The sequence below is a fragment of the Aptenodytes forsteri genome, unplaced genomic scaffold, assembly GCF_000699145.1.
Source record: "Aptenodytes forsteri isolate BGI_AS27 unplaced genomic scaffold, ASM69914v1 Scaffold136, whole genome shotgun sequence".
In the NCBI taxonomy this organism is placed as follows: domain Eukaryota; kingdom Metazoa; phylum Chordata; class Aves; order Sphenisciformes; family Spheniscidae; genus Aptenodytes; species Aptenodytes forsteri.
In genome coordinates, this window is record NW_008796111.1 from 2,736,904 (window position 1) to 2,748,998 (window position 12,095).

Here is a 12,095-nt window from a genome sequence, read left to right on the forward strand (position 1 = left end):
CCAGGTATTCCTTGATTGGACTCTGCTTCCTTCAAAAGTCTCTCTTGAGGGTTGAGCTCTAATCAAATTAAGATTTGTTGGCCAGTGAGGAATAATGGTAAATCTGAAGTCCTGAAGGCTTATGGAAATTTGCCGACATGGAGCATATAATTTTTAAATATAAAGGAGAAAACGGATTTGCAAAACAAGTTTCTCAGCTGGCAAAACAAGCTATAACAGAGAGCACAGCAAAAGGGAGAAAATAGTCTGGAGAATACTGCAACACAGCTTGAACACAAGGGTTTTGCCTGAGAAAAGCAGTTTCTTGTCATTTTACTGGAAAGGCATTTTACTCGGAAAATGAAATCTAGACAGGATGTTACTGATGGTCCACATCTTATTTTCAATAAATGATGAACCTTCATGTCCCATGACATATGAAAGTAGAAAGCTGCATTCTATTATATTCAGCAAAGGTTTTTTCCCCCTTTTGTTTAAATATATTCATTATCAAAGGTATAGTGCCCTTGAGAAGCTGAGGCAGTTGCTTGTATTGCTGTGCAAGGAATTTAAGATACTTACTAAAGTTTTTACGAACGATGATGCAGAGATGTGTAGCGTGTCTTTCAAGACCCCCAATCCATCTATTCAGAGCTGACACTTAAGCTGTAAAGAGACATCCTTGTCAAACTACTTACATATTGCATATACAATGAGATAGCTCTTCATTTCTAGCACACTAGTTGCAGGAGTTGGAATTTAAAGCAGAAGGGCTCTAGACCTCTTATTTCAGACTCTTGTGGCTCCACGTGTGGAAATCACATTGGCAATAATGAAAGTTCAGCATTTACATTGAATGCATAGTACATGAGAGGGCATGAAAATATTTTGACGAAAAAGAATCTGGCTCGATACAACAATGTTTCCATCCTGCGCTTCAGAAATCGTTAGCGTGCTACGAGTTTGGGGGGGGGGGTGTGAAGGGAGATACTTGTTTGGGATGCAGGTTATCCCCATACATCCTTTGTCCTGCTGTTCAGCAGTGACACTTAGGAAAATAAATACATTTGTATGGACCGTACAGACCTACAATACAAAAGAGAGAAAACCACCTCAAATGGCTGATTTCTGAAAGTCAGTAAGAATAATAAGATTCAGTTCAGCCCTTAGATACATACCAATGGTTTCATCTTGATTCCTCTTTACATGTTACACTTCCTACTTTTACTATTATTTTATTTTACTAACACTTTTCCTAATTTCTGCCTGTCCTTTAGGCACACTGATGACTATTCCATATAATATTTTCATTTTTAATATGTGTTATGCCCTCGCACATGGTTCAAAAGCAGGAAGAATTATTCGCCTTCTCAAAAAATAAGAGTGCTTGCTATTAACCACCTTTTGGTCTCTGCTGCGCAGTCAAGAAAGGGTGGCTCAAGTGTCTTGTAACCCAGGAACTGAAGTAACCAGAAGTCGATGCCTAAGTTGACAGGAAGCTTTCTCCTGCGATGATGTATTTCAAAGGAAAGAACTCCATTGACATGTGGAGTGCCTACACCAGTCATGCTGGGTGCTAGAAGAGCTCCATCTTTATGCCAGTTTTTGTCCATGACAGTTTCTCATCGGCAGCCATACAAAGCGATGTGAAAATCTGAAAATGGACGGTAACAATTCGTTTTCTCCATTTGCTCTGTTAATGTAACTTAATAATTTCCGTGTACCAACAGCTTGATTGTTCCTGCTGGAGTTCACTAGTTAAGTAGTTCTCCCCACAAGAAAAATCTCTGGGTAACATGGGCATCATCTGAACCAACTCGCTCGCTGCCGGGAAATGGCAAGATTTCTTAGAATAACCACGATCTGGGCAGCGTTTTTACAAATCAGTATAAGTTCAACTCCTGTGAAAAGGGTTTTCTAGGGAAGAACTCCTGGGTACAGCACAGCCCTGTTTTGGAGGCAAGCGGGAGTTTAAGATTTCCTTCTGCCTCCACGACTCAGTGGGAACGGTGCCTTTCCCACAGCGCCCTTCAGAGCAGCAATAACACTGCACAACTTCGTCTCAGACAGGCAGCCTCCCAAGGCTACTTCAGCAGCTGGAAATCTTTAGAGGTGCTTTATAGATATGCCCACTCTTACAGCAGGTGCCACGTCCTATTCCACCAAGGAATTTTCCTGCACCTGCTCCATGGAGAAATCCATGCCAGGCTGAAGGTCACAGCTCTGAGAAGTCCTTGCATTAAGTGACCTCAGCTGGCTAGGATGTGGTACCGGGTAATGTCTAATGGGTTTCATATGACTCAGGTTTTTCTCCTTTGTCCTTCCCTCTCCTTCACCAGTGTGCATTTTGCTAGTTAGTGGTTATGCAGCAACAGCTGCAAAGTACCATTTTAAGGCAAATTACTATTAATATCACTTTGCCAAATCGCCACAAACGATTGGATATCATTCTTGCAAGCAGCCTGGTCACTGCAACCCTCTAAGCAGAGTATGCATTTTTATCTTCACGTGCATTTTTGTCCTAACACAGTGGTGCATAAGGATAAAAGTCAGGAACCTTGCCTGGCTGCCAGCAGAGGCAGGCGGTGCTCTGAGCACAGCTCCAGCCAGCCCGGGCTCCCGCTCTCACACCGGCTACAGTTACGCTGCAAAAGTACTGGAGGAGAAATCTGCTGTAGTGAGCAATGCTTCTGCGATGTGGCAGTTCAGTAGGTGGCACAGGAAAGCTAATGCTCCAGCGCGATACTAGAGGGCACTGTAAACCTGGCAGTTTTGGCTTCCGAGTGGGACGAAGTAAAAATTGGAAGTGTTTGCTATTTGCAGTCATTAAAGCTCTCTTGGTACTTAGTGCAAAATTAGTGCTAACCCCTGGGTCCCGAACAAATTAATTTGTGGAATTACATTCTGCTGTCATAGATCCCCCCTTACAGTTACAGTACAGGATCCTTATTCATTGCCAGGCCCTGAGCTGCTGTGTCCCGCTGCTAGAGGGGCTCCACCTCCAGTAAACCAGCAGTCGGTATAATGCTTGGAGGAGAGGGGAGCAAGAACCATTATGAGGACTCGGGAACTTTTTTTAAAGCTATCACTTAACAGTAATGTGTTCCATTAATTGGCAGCCAGACTGCTGCCTGGCTTCATTTAAAAAAAACGATGGTTCCCTTTTATTGTGGTAGCGCAAGGTTTCATCCTGTGTCCTTTGTACAGGCCAACATCAATTTTTTGTGTGTCTGCTTAAGGATACACACCTATCAGAGAGTAGGAGAGTTCCTGCACGGCGATAAAACAAAGTTGTTTTTTAAGTCTTTTAAAGCGTAATTAAAAATAGGAATATGCTATTCTAAATGAAACACTCCAATCAATGTGATCCATAGATTAATAGGTTTCAGTATCTGTCTCCTCAGATATTCCTCATACACCCATCACTGTAATTTAAAATTCAGTATTCAACTTAAATTAGTAAGATTTAAACTGAAACAACAACAGACTGGCAAGTAAACAAGACTTCCCAATTTAAATGTAAAATGTTTACCTAATATGCAGAATCAAGCTCTCCGCTCGCACAGTATCACCGCCACACGAAATACACAGAGAACCACAGGGAACAAGAGGAAAAGGGATCTTGAGAGGTCACCTAGTCCATCTCCTTCCCCCAGGGTAGGATCAACCCTGCCTAAATCGGTCTTGACAGGCGTTTCTCTAACCTGTTCATCCCTGGAGGTTTTTAAGGAGATTCCACAAGCTCCCCAGACGGTCTATTCTGGGTGTCAGCTATTCTTACAGATGGAACATTTTCCCCAAAGTCTAACCCAAATTGCATTTGCTGCAGTTTAATCCCACTACTTCTGTCCTACCCCGGTGGACGTGGGCAACAGTTTATTACTTTTGTGGCATCTTTTACATTTTGGGAGATTATTACTGTATTTTCATCAGCCTTAAGTAATCGACCGCAGTTCTTTCCTTCTCAGTAGGTTTCTTTTCTAGAACTCTGACCGTTCTTTTCATTTTCTGTATTTTTCTGGAAGTCTGATGACCAAAACTGCTCCTCCCCAACACTCAGTACAGATGGGAGCAGTGTACCATACTACACTCTCTTTACATACCGCGGTGTCAGCTTTGCTTTTCTCACACCGGGGTACCACAGTTGGCTCAGGGTTAATTTCTTGCCCACAATATTACCCCTTTTCCTTAGAAATGCTGCCTACGCAGCCATTTCCTGACATACGTTTCAATAGTTCTCGTACATTCTGCTTTGCCCTTGTCCTTTTCGAACATCAACCTCTTCTTTCCAGCCTGTTTCTTCAGTTTGTTAAGATTTTTGAATCTTTCTCCTGTTCTCTGAGAGCACTTGCAGCCCCTCTCAGCTTGGTATTGTCAGCAGATGCAGTAAGTCTACTCCATATTCCATTACCCAAGTCACTAATGAAAATACTGAGTAATAGCAGCCCCTGCACAGACCCCTGCAGTGCCGTACTCAAGCCATCCTTCCACTTCGACAATAAACAGGCGACAGCTTTTCAGTATGCTTTCCCAGCCTGTTTGGTACCTTACAGCATTTCTCCTCGACCGTATTCCCCCACCTTGCTCCTGGGAATACCATACGAAACAGTGTCAAAAGCCTTACTGCAGTCAAGATGTATCACATCTCCAGCTTCTCCCCTCTCTGAGACCTGCTGCCCCGTCACAGGAAAATTAGATTGGTTTGACATGATTTATTCTTGACAAAACCACGGCTGGTGGGGCTACTGTATACCTTATGCCAATGCCTTGCCTTTGGATCCAGCGAGCAAAATTCCGTGCCCATTGAAGTAAGGGACAAAACTCCCAGCATCCGAGAAGGACTTTACCGTGCCCAGATTCCACCCGGCACGCAGAAGCAGCGGAAATACCACGGGTGAGCAATGGTTTATTTCCACCGAGAGCTGCAAACGCAGAACACAGTACAGGGATATCGTACGTGGGTCTGAGCTTTGCACACCCCCGAGGACCATCGCGTTGTGTGCGTACAGTCCCCTGCCTCTCTGAAACTGCATTATCTGGTGCTACATCATTTCATTAGTATCCTTGGTGCAACGGGTCAGATTCAATATAGGTGGAAGCAGGTATAATTTACACGCTGAAGGGAGCTGGAAGAAAGTGTAAATTACTCAAGCACAGACTACCTAAGATTCACTTAAAATTCACTCTGAATTTGGCACCAGATATATAGGAGATAATCAAGCTTTCCTTTTTGAGGTCTTGTGTATTTAAAACCTGCTGTGTTTAATTTTTGCAGTCACAACAATGCTCATTCATAAATATTTCCTCATGTTTGATCCTATTAGTATGTGCAGCGCAGTGTTTGATTAATGGACTAGAACAATGGGATCAAATATATTTGGGGCTCCAGAATACCGCTTTGTAATGCCTAATATTTGATAAGATATTACAGATAGGCTTGTCTTCTGCCTAGATGTGATTGCACTTGAATTCTGAGAAACTCAGATACAGATCTTGGATAAGATCTGAATTTCAAGTGAGTCCTAATTACACAGCACGCTGGACCAAACCTTGAAGTCTGCATATTTCCAGCGTTGGATTCTTCACAGCTCAGATGCAAATGCTGTTTCTCAGCCCTCTCTCTTAGGAATTCATAACATATTCATCCACTTGTAGTACCTGAGAGTCCTGTCCAACTATATTTGGAAGACCTTAATTTGACTCCAGCAGGAGTTTAACAATATTAATAACTAATATTTAACTGGATTCCTAATGGGGATGCTAGGACAATACCCTTTGATCGCTGCATTAATCTGCTGCAATTGTGTTTATATCAGCTTTGTTCATCCCATGTGTGCTTAGTGCCATCTTGGCATGAATATGAAATATGCAAATCTGGGGGATACACGTTAATAGTGGGTCCATCTGCTAGGATCTTTTATTAAAGAGAAGTGTGAATGCAGTTGCCATGCAATACACTCTTACACACAAAGACCACGAGTTACGAAAACAAGAGAAAACATCTCATGCTTTTGCCTTATTGGTATTTCAGAGTCATCGTTTCTGCAGCCGATTTTCATTTTAATTTAGAAATTTTCACAAAAACGAAATTTGAGTGAAAAAGCTCAACAGTTAGCAATGACTGCGCATATACACGCACGCACATCTCTTCCTCTCTAGTGACAGACAGGATATTACCTTTCCACTGCATATGAAATTAATACCAGAAGCACAAGAAAAAGCATGTAAATTCCAACCCTTAAAGCCTGACCTGGGTCTCACTTCTACTGCTTAAGACAGCCATAACCTAGAGGAAAACTATCTGTTCAAGTTAAAAAGAAGATAATCCAGAGCTGCTGATGGAGAGTCAAGCCCAAACTTCAGCTGAGCCTTGAATATGGAGTCATAGCCCAGCGCCTCCATAGGATACGGATGAACATCTGTGTGCTGCTATTTCACTTTTTCTGTAATAAACAACCCTTTCAACTCTATCCAAAAGGAAAAGCTCCTATGGCTCATTGTTCTTGTGAACCACTGTGTCCTTAGCTTGTCTCTCCCGTGGATGTGTGCCGTTCCATGCTAATAGTTTGGGGGGAGTATGCCGCAATTTATTTAACAGTTGGCAGGTCAAACCTCCGTGCCCTAGATACGCAAGGGCTGATTCGGATGTGGAGTGGAGAAGGTGTCGTGATGACATAAAGTCAAAGTATCCATCTTGATGAGTGTTCTTAATCCAGGAACTGCCTTTTGTCCACCAGCCTGCAGATACGGAGAGCTTTTGTCACCGTAGCTAGTTCTGAGTCTCACACTCATCCCGGAAGGCTGGCTTGAGCAATCGCTCCTTTATTCAAGGGCACTGAGATCTGAAGTACAAAGAGGGCCCATGTTCTCCTCCTTGTTTCACAGATATTTGAGTAGGCAGGAGAGTAAGCAAGAAGAGAGGTTTTTTCCATATCTTCAATATGCAAATAGATTAGTGAGCTCAGCTCTCTATTCATTGCTTCCAACATACATGACACAGATGATGCTGTTCCCATTGTCAGACTAAAACTGGGGGCTTGATGACAAGAAATTCCATCTGCATAAAGCTGAGATGACGGTTGGGTAAGGAAAGTCACCGCACTGGAATATGTCAGCTCCACTGTCTGCATCCACAATTTATTAGCTGTGTTTGGGACCTGAAAAGCCAGTTAGACTCCCAGTTATTCCTGCACGATCAGCTCTCACTGCTACTTGGTGTGGCCTCGTTTGTATCTACCCAAGGGACTGCCACCTTTCTCCCTTGTACGGGTATAGCTACTGTAATCTGGGCTGCAGCCAGTGAAATACCGAAGTGAGTATTCAAGCAGCACATGACTCAAGAAAAAGTTAAGCGCTGAGATTGATTATATATGTATTTATTAAGTTCCAGTGATGCAAATAGCATATTAGCATAACTGGGTCAATTATTTGGCAATCAGCACATGTGTGCCTGGGAGGGAAGCATGTGCATGTGTCTGCTGGTTTTGTGCTGCTGAACACATCACCTCCTTGGAACAATAAACATGTTTATCCCACTCCCGAAGAAAGAGAGAAAAAAGAACAAGTCAACCTTCCACAGCTAGCTGATTATGCATTTTCCACATCAAATTGTCAGCATTTATTCAATTACTTCACTCATTACAAGTGTGTTCTTCAACCACTAACCTAAAAACGCTCCCTGCTGCTGTCAGCTCCATTAGAAGTGACACGTTCCTTCCTCAGGTTAAAAAGCGTTTGTGGAAGGCATCTCCTCCCAGCGTGAGGCTCGGGGCTGCCGAGGAAACACAGCCCCGCACCGGGAAGGGAGCTCTCCTCCCCATCGCCGCCCGCCCCGAGCGAGGCCGGGGGGCAACGCTGGGGCTTCCCGTGGGAATCAATCCACGGGTTGAGGTGTGCCCTCCGCGGCGTGGCGGGAGTTGTTTTTAAAGCACAGACACGCTCCCGGGCAGGGATTAGAGGAATTCGCAGGGCTCCGTCAAGGATACGGAGGAGATCCCCAGAGCCAAAACCGTATATTCTCAAACACTTCCATTTTAATAGTAAGTTAAAAGGAAAGTTCCCCTTCTGAGGGGTTGTTAATTATAGATCCCTCCTTTAAATGCTCCTCCTGTTTTTATCCATACTTACTCCCCCACAGCTGGTAGAGATAAGGAAAGCTCTACCTTCCCCAAAATCAAATAAATCTTAAATGCTTCCTGAGCTGATTCACTTGGCTAAGCTCTGATTTGATATATGAAACGAAAGCCAAGGCAAAAGACGAGGCAACAGAAAGCGACATATTTTCCCTGTGTCAAGGTGAAGTACTTCCCATCACCCAGCCCATCTCTGCTGGGGTTAATGTGCATCAATAATATTTAAATGATCAAAGTTTTTCAGCAAAGACAGCGATGGGTTTTTTTCTGACTTGTCATGCTTGTCTTCCTTAAAGAGGCAATGACCGGCCGTAGTTAAGGCTTGCAGTTTGGCACACAGGAGCATTTTGAGAAGCGTTATCTCCCTAACACAACAGCAGCCTCATGTTTCCCTGCACAACAACCTTTCTTAGCCTAAAATGCTTTGCATCCCATTTCCTTGATCTGGCTAAGTGCTTGCATGCTGAAAATCCCACCCTCCCTCCAGCTGTCCTTCTGGCAGGAAAGAGACAGCATCTTCTCTCTAGAGAGTACAGTCACTGCTCCTTTGGTTATCTAATCAGGGAGGGCAAAATTCACCAAGGGCCCTGTAAAACCGTCTGAGCTGCAGAAAATGCATCCGAGGTCTTGTGTGGGAGGGTGTGAGCCAGGGAGCCGGGGGAAGCCTCCCCTCCCAGAGCAGATGCTCTCTGCCATCTCCCCGGTAGCTTTCACAAAGGAAAAAAAAGGTAGAGTACTCCGAGGACTGAAGCATTCGGCTCTTCCCTCTCCTGCTCACTGGGGTACGTGTCTGCCTAAGAGCAGGGGACTGGTAGCGCCTGCTAGTCTGGCCCCGAGGCTAGAGCAGCGGTGTGCGGGAAGGGCAAGAAAGTAAATATCCCCCACCCACCCTCCTGGACTGCGTGTACCAAAGCTGTCTGTTGCTCAGTTTCTCAGGCTTTGTGTGGGTTTTCCAGCATTTCTCCGAACTACAAAATATTATGTCTCTCTTCCTTTTAAAACTCAGTGATTTTGTCTTTGCACCACGCACAAGGAACTGGGAAGCACAAGCCTCCCCATTCTGATCAAGCTGGAAGCTTTCTTCACGTTGAGCTTGCTAAGAACAAAAGGACAGTACAAGGGTGGTGAGATGAGACAAATCGCCCCCGATAAGCGCAAGGTTCAAGCAGCCATCATCCCTAAAACAAAAGCACCCTTAGTAATTTCCTCCCCTCTTCTCTGCAAACTTCTCCCCGGAGGTCCCGGCGGGCTGGAGAAAGCCACCGCTGGAACAAGGGGTCGGGCTGAGCTGTGCTTGTCAAATATTACCCGAGACCCTCCCTTGCAAAGGGGTCTCTCGCCTGCTCCTGGGCTCGGAGCACAATTAAGAGCCTTGTGTTTCCACCTAATAAAATGCTTACTCACTTGCAGTAGGCACTTTGACATCCTTGGCCGCACATTGCTAGATAAGGACTATAAAAAGAATGTATTGCTATTATAGGTGATACAGCAATATGTATCCTCAAATGAAAGACCCTTTATAAGCCTGGTTATTATTCTGGCAGTAATCTCGGATCTCTCTCCACAGACTCAGCTCAGCTCAAACGTTAGCAAGCGCATCGCCACCGAGAATGGGGACTGCGAGGTGTCACGTTTACCTTCTGTTGTTTCAGTATATCCTCTATCATCCCAAGTCGGGAAAACACTTCCCTCTTCTCCCGTGCATGTCGAAAGCACCATTTGCCATTTAGATTTCGGGAGCCAAATATAGCTGTAGTATAAACAGGTGCGAGCCCGCATATGTCAATAGAATTACACCTGCTTATAATGGGTTTACATTTGGCCCTTGAGCCTCGGGGATCCCTTTGGGAGCAGAGGCTGTATTAAATATTAAGGGCCCTATTCTCCACCCCTGCCTACGCTGTAGTAATTAAATCTCAGTGCAGACCCATTGATTTTCAACCGCGCTCTCCTTGCGTGAGAAGGTAGCGCTCAGCGCAAGGGTGGGGGCAGAGCTGTCCCCTCAAGGAAAAGCACATCCATTTCGCTCCTCGCAGAAATTTCACCCAGAAGGAAACGATACCCAGCATTAAATATTTGCAAAATGTGCTTGGGCAAAAGAATGCAAATGGTCTAAAATCAAACATTCGCTGCAACTCTTCCCCATTCCTTCCTGCCTGTGACAGCAGCACTGCCCAGCTGCTTTGCAGTCGCTTCCTCCGGGCTCCCGCGCCTATGAGTGCCACAGACGATCCCTCTCCTTCCCAGCGTAAGGACCCTTGGAGCCGGACCTGTCTGTCTACCCCAGGAGCGGGACCAGTGCGGTTTCCCACCATCCGAGCTTGTTCCTGGATCTCCCGAATCGCTGCGTAACCTTGGACAAGCCGCGCAGCTGCCGCCAGCCTCTCTGGGGTATTACGCTGATCAGTTAATTCTGGTGATTTGCCTGGAGCTAGCGCCTTTTACCTGTGTCTATACACGTATTATTGCTAGCTTCTGATCTTTTGAGCTTGCAGGGCTGAGAAAAATGACTTTGTTTTTTCTTTAAATGCCATGTAGTTTAGAAGTGTGACAACTCATACTGTGCTGTTATTCCTTCCAATTGAAACCTAATGATGCGTGCATATCACTTAACTCTGATGTCAATAATCAGCACACCACTTGGTCTTTGCCGTGGCTATTAGAGGGAATGAAAATCAAATACCAACTCCTTTTTATCCTGTTACTGTACCATAATAACTAACAAAGGAGTAATAAGTGAGACACAGGGAATTTCCAGAGGAGTCATTACTACAGAGAAGACCTAAAAGCACAGAGTGAAATCCAGGAATATTAGCCAGCCCTGAATTTCCAGCCAGTGCTTCTCACTTAAGTAATACTGCTGCTGTAAAATAAGTGTTTACAGAAAAAATTACCACGTGGAAAGTATCAGTCTTGTGCCCTGACCAGAGGAGTGGAGATTGAGCCAGAATCAAAGACAGTCTTGCAGGTAAAGACCACCCTGTGCATCAGTGTAGCATTTAGGCTGGGCCAGAGTCAAGATACACGCCAGCATTTCATAAATCTCACTTATGCTCCAGTATATGGAAACGTTTCCCAGAAGAGCTCTAAATCACCTCTGCCCGGGGACAGGACGGATCGTGCGTTTTCCAGGGACTCTTAGATGGGAGAAGCCACATAGAGACCTCAGAGCAACGGGCCAAAGGAAATCATATAACAAAATACTGAGTCGATGAGATTGCAAACCGCATGCAAGTTGGACAATGCACTTTCTGGTTTAGAAATTATTGAATTCTTGGTTAGGAAGGAACAGTCATTTTTTGGTGGTCGTGTACATAGGGGGCAGTGGGGATTCTTTGGTTTTCCTCCCCGTAAATGGACTGTCATTTATCCACGTGCACGTCAAAAACCTGTCGCTGCTCAGGAATGGATCCTGTCTCCAGCATCTGCCTGGTGCAGGGCAAACCTGGACCTTTACCTGTCGCAGTTTCATCCACCCTGTCGATAGCTGGAGCCTCCTCTGCCCCTCAGCGTGGGCACAGGAGAGTTGACCTAAGCAACACCTATAGCCTCTGCATCCCCGTGCTGGAAGGTGTTATCACACCTTGCAGCCCCGCACGTTAATCCCCTGCCTTACCAAAGAAAACCAGGTTTGGTTAAATCCCAAAGCACATTCCCACCATTATCAGAGCATTTCCCAGCCATCTGATTTCCCCGAGTTCCTGCTTTGTTTATCCTATTAATTCCAACCACCCCCTCTTCCCCCAACACACACGCACGCAGCCTCGTTTAACAGCATCTTCGCCAGCAGAAGCCTCCCCAAAATATTCAGGGCACACCAACCGAGAACTTACACGTGCGGGAAAACCCTCGTGACTAGAGCTTTTTTTCCCTCCACCAAACATGATCTCATGATTTTTTTTTTTTTTTTTTTTTTAAGCTCTTAAAGGAAAGAAAGAAAAAAAAGAAAGAGACACCCAGGAGCGGCCCGCCCGGCCCGCCGTT